This window comes from Thermobia domestica, chromosome 15 (genome assembly GCF_964235325.1).
Source record: "Thermobia domestica chromosome 15, izTheDome1.hap1.1, whole genome shotgun sequence".
Classification (NCBI taxonomy): Eukaryota; Metazoa; Arthropoda; class Insecta; order Zygentoma; family Lepismatidae; genus Thermobia; species Thermobia domestica.
This window is the reverse complement of record NC_137468.1, coordinates 136,611,072-136,621,111: the sequence shown is the minus strand read 5'-3', so window position 1 is coordinate 136,621,111 and position 10,040 is coordinate 136,611,072.

Sequence of the window (10,040 nt, the reverse complement as noted above, 5' to 3'; positions counted from 1 at the left end):
GCACTGTTAGCGGCGCTGAAAATTTACGATTCGATTCTAATATCGGTTGATTTCGATATTTTTATGTCGCTACGTAACCACCCTGGGTGCTAATGGGAACTTAATTGGACTTGAATTGAAAGTAGAACTATTCACCTAAGCAACCACGAAGCTATGGATTCGATACTAATATCGACCAGTTTCTAGCATTTTTGATATGTATCCCGACAGTACTCTTTTCCAGACTGTAAGAAATATAGTTATAATTGCGCTAGATATATCAGAATTATGTTGAAACACACACATACATCCACTTTTATATTCTGTATAAATAGAGAGTGAGCGAGCGAGCGAGAGAGAGCGACTAAAGGCATCACCACTTCCACATTGCAAAAGCATATATCAGGAATTGAATTGAAAATCTATGTAAAGACTTTCTGCTGTGGCGTGCTTCATAAGGACAATTCCAGTCTGCTCACGTGACCTTTGGGGTTCATGAATTTCTTGCGAGCGTTGCGACTTTGGATTCTCTGTTTAAATCTTCGGTTTATGCATCGAATAAGTTTTCAAGAACATAAATGACATGCTGTATTATGAATGTTGAGAATTACCCTCTATATGACAAATAGCTGCAAATAAATACACTACATGATTTATTTATTGCTAGTGAACGAGTTTCTTAACTTGTATTTAACAATCTCATATATATAATACAGACCTACTGTGGACACCTACCTATTTCAGATGTTATATCTTAAACATAATAATTACTACATTCTGCAATGATTATGTTATATATATACAACTGATGTATTTAATGTCATTATTTTATATAATTTTTCATGCATTGCGGAAAATATAATTTTAAAAGAGTATTGACCCAGAAGGAATTCGAACTCACAACCTTATGATTTGAAATCCAACAGCTTACCAATGAGCTAACACAAGGACTTCTGCTAAGGTACTTTTAGCGATGTATAACGGTTCTCAAGAAAATTATGACATTCATACCCACTAGAAACGCTGTTTTTGTTCTACTTTGACTATTATTTTAGTACTTAGGCGATAATTATGTTCTATGTCTTAACTTTGAGCATTCTTTTACATATGGAAAGATTCGTTTACATATCTAAATGTTCCATTACGTATGGAGAGCTAAATGACAAACAAGCATGTGGTGACATTAATACAAAGTTTCGAAATATTGTGTCATTAAGTATTTCAATCAATGTTGCTTATTTTCAACACTTGATAACAAGTCTTATTATATTTAAAAGAAGAAAAACACATCTGCAAACTTTTTCCCGATTGCAAAGGCTGGCTTGGAGGTTCGAACCTGGTTTACTATTTCCCGAAGATACCCGAAGTTGGACTTTGAAAATTTTTGCCTCAAAACACCAATAAAGAATGCGCTCAACCTTTTTGAGACAAGGTGTACGTTAAACTCCAAATCAACTCATTAAGAACAGAGTTCTGAGTTAAATACCAACTTGATACCATACGTCCAAAATGAAAATTATTCATGCTCCTCATACCTATTCCTATATATATATATATATATATATATATATATATATATATATATATATATATATATATATATATAGAGAGAGAGAGAGAGAGAGAGAGAGAGAGAGAGAGAGAGAGAGGGAGAGAATAAATATGGTTGTATTTTTCATAGGGCCGCGGTGGCTTGGTGGTAGAGCGTTCACCTCTGGTGCATGGAGTCCTTGCTTCGATCCAAGCTTGCACAAAGTGAGATTTGTGGTGGAGAAACACTGTGTGCGTGGGTTTCTCAGGGTTCTCCTGTTCCCTCGCACTTTCTTCCTTCCAAAATTTTCATTCATTTCTCATCATCACCGTCCCCTTTATCTATATGGATGTATAGTGCTTAAAATTGAATTAAATCGCAATTTCAGTAATCTGCAATATCTTAAGTTTCTCATTTAAATCAAATATTTAGTTATTTCATACTTTATATCAAGAATATTAGCTGTTATATAACACACAATTATCTATACCTTTGTTGTCGGAGACCCTGGTTCGATTCCCAGCGGGAGCTCAAGTGGTTCGGATTCCATGTTAATCAGTAGGCCCCATCTCATATAGCCTCGCTGCTGAAAAGAACGCTAAACTCAAAATCAACTCAACTCAACAATTATCTATAGATTGAATTTAATTAGGAAATAGATTTTGTTATCATAAGAGTAAGTTTATGAAAGTGAAATGTTTAATAATGTTTGTATATAAAATAGAGTTTGCGTAATGTTGTATTGCCCAACTAGCGTTGCATAGTGGACAGTTCAACTGTCCATCCCATCATTATAATTATTTCGCTTCAATGTTCATGTTCATGTTTCAAAGTAGTGCTCGAAATGCATTGATATACCAGACGAAAGCACGCAAATAGTCGCTGCTCAGACGGTAAAGTCATGGACTATTAACGTGGGAGCCTGTGTACGAATCTCGCTCGGTCATAATTTTTCATAGATGGAATTTAATTGCTACGAAGCATATTTTCATTTTTGCTGAAGCATTTGAATCTCTTCCATTTCTAGCAGTAGCTTCTATTTCTATCAGTATGTGCAGTTGGTTGCCCCAACAGCTCATAAAATAGTTTTTATTTGCTGACAGCCAGGATCCACTCCTTATTTCGATTATGTTGTTTGACTTAAAGTGAGCACTGCACAACTGTTTAGTATTCTGTTCCACTTTTGTTTCACGCAATTTTTACACGTTAAGAGACAATTTTGTACTGATCTTGTAAGTGCCTCTAGGCATAAGACAAAATCAAAATGTTAAAAGAAATGTTTTTAATATAACATACTGTTCTGAGAGAACTAGCTCAGCAGAGGTTTCGATTTATATTTCGTTCCTATGTTTCTGCTCTCTTTAGAAATGACCAGTGGCGAAGCGTATTCCCACAAATAGGGTAGGCCTGACAAACTAATAACACAAATAACATTTAATGTATCATAAAATGTTTAAAATTATAGTCAGAATACTACTCTTCTTATTGAGTTTTTTTTAAACCTACTTGTTTTAAAGAGCTTTCTAGCTGTATTTCCAACGCTGTTTAGACTTGAATTTATGTGTACTTATACATAGTAGTTTTCGTTGTTGTTTAATTTAACAAGAATGAATATATAAGCAAAAGTAGACGGAAAGTAGTCTATTATTATTATTCAACAAATGTTTACACGAGGAAAACACGTAATATGTATTAATGGAATATTCCCATTTAGCTCCACTACAAATATTTTGATGTGCAGTTCATACTTTCTTCTGTCTGTGATTTGCAGGGGGGATAAAGGGAATTTCCTCTTCAGTTGCTGTTTTCATTTCCTGCATATTTGAAAATGGAAGGAGAGAAAGAGAAAGTACATTCTTACAGTTAGCTGTCAAATTTCTTGGGTAAGCGTTTGTTACTTGGATCTCTCACTTTAAAATAAGTACAATACTACATTTAATTAATGCACTCCCATCTCCTTTAGCCGAACGTAAAACTGAAAGATTTCGTTTCATTTTTTAATTAATGCATCACGTGATAATGACTTCACTAGAAAAGTCAATGCTCAGAAGGAACTTTAATTGAATCAGCGCAAGGTATTTAATATTGTATTCTATGGAGTGGCATATTTAAGGGGGTGGCTTTAGGGCTTAAGCACTCACTGAAATTTTATCGCAATTTTTTATTGTTATTGGAGAATTTTCACATTTCCAGGAATAAAGTTAGCAAAACCCCTCCTGAAACAAGCAGAGCCTTTCGAAACAAAATCGTAAATACCCCACTGATTACACTAGTTAACAAAGGTTTTGTTACATAAAAGGAAATACCTGTTCTTAAAGGAACTTTTTGCGCTGAATTCGAATATGCACTCGGTTTTTCTCCATCACGTACGATTTTCCCGTAACAGAGGGATTTTCGGGAAAATCCCTCAAAAATTTCCCTTTTCGTTTATTTTACACCCCAAGATCTTGTCCCCTTGCATATACTAACATAGAAATTATACCTAAGTATACTTTGATTTAACAAACCCTCCAAGTTTCGTAATAATCGCTTTATTCTTTCTAGAGAAATAAATATGTTTGTATGTATACTGTGTGTACTGTTTATTGCACCTTATAGTAATGCTTTCAGATCTCTTAAGTTGAGGTAAAACGTTTTGCTTTATTACCACAAACACATATATAAAATATAATACAATATAATTTACAAGTGTGACAATTTACAATAAACAATAATACAAATGTACCAAAAGGTCATGAAAAGACAATCAAAACTATCACAATATATGAAACTTCCATTGGGTTACAAAAACGTACACTACTTCCTTCTTTTGTAAGAAATGTTGCATTCTCTAACAAGACCCCAACAATAGTCCCCCATCATTGAAGGATCCCATCGTCCCTGGTACCTTTTCTCCATTGCCATTATATCTTGGTGGAATCTTTCCTCCTGTTCGTTGCGAAGAGCACCTAGGTTAGCAGGAAAGAAGCTGAGGTGGGAGTGCAAAAAGTGGATTTTTAAAGACCTCCTACAACCCAACTCTTTGTATTTCTGTATCATGTCCTGTACGATTTCTGTGTAACTCTCAGCTTTGTTATTGCCCAGAAAGTTGCGCACAACACACTTAAATGCTGTCCAGGCAGCTAGCTCAGCACTGTTTAACTTGCTGTCAAAGCTATCATCAAGCATTAATTTCCTAATTTGGGGACCAATAAACACTCCCGCTGAAATCTTAGCATCACTCAGGTTAGGGAACTTATCTCGCAAATACTTGAAACCTTCACCAGATGTGTCCATGGCTTTGACAAAGTTTTTCATAAGTCCTAACTTGATATGAAGTGGCGGTAGTAATATCTTATTAGGATCTACCAAAGGAGCGTATTTGACGTTGCATTCTCCAGGTACGTAATTCACTCTAGGTTCCCATTCCTTCACTTCATAATGTTTGTCATCAGCTCGGCTATCCCATAAACATAAAAAACATTGGTACTTCGTGTAACCGCACTGCAGTCCTAATAAAATACCAACTACCTTGGAGAATTGTATATATATGTATTAAGATATACATATACTGTACGTTTAAAAAAATATACGTTGGAAGTACATTCTATTTTTATACACGTTTCTAATTTACAGAGAGCAATACAAGTGTGTTGTTGACTATTGTAAATATTCATTTTTATGTCTGTGTTTGTAGTAATAAAGCAAATCGTTTTTACCCCAACTCAGGAGATCTGAAAGCATTACTATCAGGTGCAATAAACAGTGCACACAGTATACATACAAATATATTTATTTCTCTCGAAAGAACAAAGCGATTTTTACGAAACTTTTAGGGTTTATTAAATATAAATCAAGGTATACTTAGGTATAATTTCTATGTTACTGTATGTAAGGGGACAGGAGCTAGGGGAATAAAATATCTGAAAAAGGGAAATTTTTGAGGGAATTTCCCGAAAATCCCTCTGTTACGGGAAAACTGTACGTGATGGAGAGAAACCGAGTGCATATTCGAATTCAGCGCAAAAAGTTCCTTTAAGATCAGGTGATTTTTCTCATGTAACAAACAAAAAGTTTAAATTTGTTAACTAGTGTTATATGAAATAGAAAACTCAACTAAAATTAGACACAAATATAATTATTTTATCCTGTACGGTAGAGTTTAGTAAATTTATCAGGGGTGCCCACAAGGGGGGGCTATGACGCAAACTGCGTCATTGAAATATTTGGGGGGGGTTAAAAATCTATATAAATATGTTTGGCGGGGGGGGGTAAAATTAATCGAAAAGATTTTTTTTCATGGAAGAATACCTATAGATAGACAATTGCGGGGGGGGTGCGTCATGGACATAAGGGGGGGTGGGCACCACTGAATTTATACATATGTTTAATGTATCAGACTTATATTCTACAAGCTATTATGGACCAGGCCGTACGTAGAAAAGAAAAACAGCTACTCTGAGTTACTCCTGAGAGTATATGCCTAAATTAAACAAGTTATCACTAATATAAATACATAATTCTACACAGAAACTTCTTACTCAACATACGGAAATCATTTTATAACATATTAGCATTGAAAGATGCCTTCAACGCTAAAACTAAACTCCCAGAGGCGAGCCTTCACACCCTACCAACAATGCGTGCAATTCCCAGCGATAATAGCTTCGCTCCATGAGCGGCGTAGCCCGTAATCCTGTCTACCGAGCTGGTGAGGCTCAGACGGAAGGGACTCCGAGTGTTTCCAACCTACTATTTTGTTACTGAGAAAACTGAAATATTGAAGTATTGATTTTATTTTATAAGAAACCAAAGCTAAAGAAAATATACGGTAGAAAACAGGGTAGATCCGGCCTCGGAGCCTCATAGTACGCTTCGCCACTGGAAATGACAGCTTTTTGTTTTGGCCCGTATCAACAAATGAATTCGTTCCATTACTGTTCTTTTTCAACGTTCAATGTTGAATACAACATTTCAAAAACATTTCCCAGTACAGGGAGTCCATAAAGTCCTGCAGGAAAGTAAAACTCTATAACTTGGAAACTACGTAATGTATTAACAAATACTTTTTGGTGTACTTACAGAAAGATTCAAAGTTTTGTTTCAGCTAGTTAAGGTCCATTGCCAAACCTACAATTGTGCGCCATTCAAGTCCAAACACTCTTGCAGTCTTTTCGGGAAACCAAGAATTGCGTGTTGGCGGTGCCTGTCTGGAATGTTCAAAATCACATCGGTTATTTTGTTCTTGAGATCGTGCAGATTAGCTGGCTTCTGCGAATACACCTTGGTCTTCACGTGTCCCCACAGCCAGTAATCACAAGGTGACAAATCTGGTGATCTTGCAGGCTAAGGTGTTGGTCCTCTTCGGCCAATCCATCTCTCCTTAAATTCTTCGTTAAGAAACTGTCGAACTTGAAGGGCATAGTACGGCGGTGCCTGATCGTGTTGCATGTGGACCTCATTAAGGATGCCTAACCTAGTAAGTTCTGGCAAAAGGAATGTCTGTAGCATGTTCAGATAATTGTTACCATTTACCATCTCTTCCTCGAAGAAAAAAAGGGCCGATAATGTGGTGCATTGAAACAGCACACCACACATTGACTTTGGGGCTACCCGCTTGTGCTCCTCGAATTCAAGTGGATTTTCCACCCCCAAATTCGCCAGTTGTGCCTGCTCACTTTTCCCGACACATGAAATGTGGCTTCATCTGAAAACAGAATCGAGACAGAAGGTCAGCATCTTCTTGTAAGCAAGTAAGCATTGACTCACAGAATTCCATCCTCTATCAGCTCGTGCACAAATTTTAACTTATAGGGCCGGACCTTCAAATTCTTGCGTACGATCTTGTGTAACGTTGACTTCGGTATTCCCAGTTCCAATGACCTACGTTTAAGCGACTTCATTGGACTCCTGGCTACGCTGTCCTGCAACGTGTGAATCACATCGTCACTCGTTCCTGGCCTCCCACTGCGTGGTAAATCTGACACACTTCCCGTTTCTTTGAACTTCTCGTACCACCTCTTGATACTTGTTTCTGCTGGGGGTGTTTTCCCATACGTTGTTTGGAACTTTCTCCACACTGAAACGCAAGATTTTAATTCCACAAAGCGCACTGCGCATTTTCTTTAATAGACGCCATCTTAAGTCACGTGATTACCAGCGCAAACGTCATCGAGCATTGTGGCCAGAACAAAACTTTAAACTTCCCTTCTTCCAACCCCAAAAATTTATACACTTAAACATAACGGTTTTCGAGTTATAGAGTTTTACTTCCCTGGAGGACTTTATGGACTCCCTGTAAAGCTAAACAATCATTTGTTTCACAGAAAAAATAAATATGGAAAGTTTTACTTTCCTGTTTAAAATTTAATCATTTTCCAGTGTTTCATGTGCTAAACAGTGCTTTATTTGTAGAGTTGAAGAGGAATTTACGTAATTACTGCTTTCCCAGGGTGGGAAGAGTAGATCCACTTCTTTAGAAACCTAACGATTCTCATAAGCATTATCAGTTAGGCAATATTCCTTCTACAATACTGCAACTATAGTTTGCATCTCAAGTAATATGTAACATAATAATAATAATAATAATAATAATAATAATAATAATAATAATAATAATAATAATAATAATAATAATAATAATAATAATAATAATAATAATATTTTAGTATCAAACGAAGAGATTTTTATATGATACATGTATTCATGAAAAGTCACTACTTGTTACGTATTCAGTTGGTCTTCCAATCCCACTGGGAGCTCGTGTTCGAATTCGACGTTAATCAGTAGTTTCCGTCTCATATAGCCTCGCTGCTGAAAGGGACGTAGAACTCTACAATGAAACGAAATCTTTAAGTTTTACGTACAACGCTTATGTCGGCTAGGCTAAACGAGACGGTGATGATGTGAAATGAATGAAAGGGTGGAATGAAGAAACTGGGAGAACCCCGAGAAAACCCACGCTCACGGTGTTTGTTAACCACAAAGTTCATCTGGCGCTAGCTGAGATCGAATGCACCAAAGGTGAACGCTCTACCACTGAGCCACTGCGGCCCGGTTTAAAGTCTACAAGTCTAATATGTAACACTTCCCAAGTGTAACACTCCGATTTTGATAAAATGTAGCAGGTAGATACTACACATAAACGAACACGTGTTTTTTTATTTTCTGCGGAAAAACGGTTTTAGGAGGCAAAAGCCCCCACCCAAAATTTTGAAAGTTGACGTCCGAAGGGCAAGAAGAAGTGGACCGAAGTGAATGAAATTGTGCACAGATATTGTAGATGTAAAATGAGGGAATACGTGCTTCACATTTTCCTGGAAAAAACGGTTGGACCGAGCACAAAAACCTCCAATCCTTTGATCACGAAATATCAAAAGTACTAAAACAGTTTGTCAGAAATGCCTAAAGAATATGAAGAATTGCAACGAAACTTTGTATAGGGACAATACGCAAAAAACAAACGAATACTTTTTTTCCTGCGTGAAACTGTTTTATGGGGCAAAAGCACCACTTGAAAGTTTGAAAGTTGATATCCAAAAGGCAAGAGTGGACCAAAATGAATGAAATTGTATACATATATTGTAGACGTAAGATGAGGGAATACGCGATTCGAATTTTCCTGAAAATAATAATAATAATAATAAAAACGGTTGGGTGGACCGAAGCGAATGAAATTGTGTGTAGATATTACGTATGTAAAATAAAGCTTCTCGTGTTCAACAAGTGTCCTCATCCGATTTCTTCAAATTTGCCACAAAGAGTAAGCACGAATAGTATAGCGTATTTTATAGTATGTTCGGGTGCGCCTTTAATCATCACAATGTTTTTTCCGCATAAACAGAAACAGGTGTCGATTTATTTCCTATTTACTGTTGATGTGCCAAATTTGAAGCAAATCGGATGCGGACACTTGGGAAACACGAGCGGCCTTATTTAACATATACAATACCTACACACGATTTCGTTTGCTTCAGTCTACTCCTTCCATCGCTACTACGGTAAAATTACTTTTTTTCGTAGGGGGCCTTAGCTCCCAAAACTGTACTGGGGCAAAGCCTCCTCCGAATTGCACTTTTGATGTTTCGTAGTCAACGGTTTAGAAGGTCTGTGGCCCGCCCAACTTTTTTAAAAGGAAAATACGAAACAGTATTCCTTCATTTTACGTCTACAATATCTGTGCATAGTTTCATTCCTTCGATTCACTTCTTCATGCCTTTCAGCCGTCAACTTTCAAAATTTTGGGTGGTAGCTTTTGCCCATAAAACCATTTTCCGGCAAAAGAAAAAAAAAATATATATATATATATATTCATTTATTTTTTGCGTATTGTCACTACACAAAGTTTCGATGCAGTTCTTCATGTCCTTTAAGCACTTCTGACATACTGTGCTAATTTGTATAAGACCGCGCAACTAACGGAACTTTGGTAAGAACTAACGGGAACTAACAATTCGTGTCGAAAAAGTGGGACTTGTTGGGTACTCCAACTTCACATATGAAGTTAGCCTACCAATACATTTTTGTTTATGCTCTAATTTGTACAAAATCG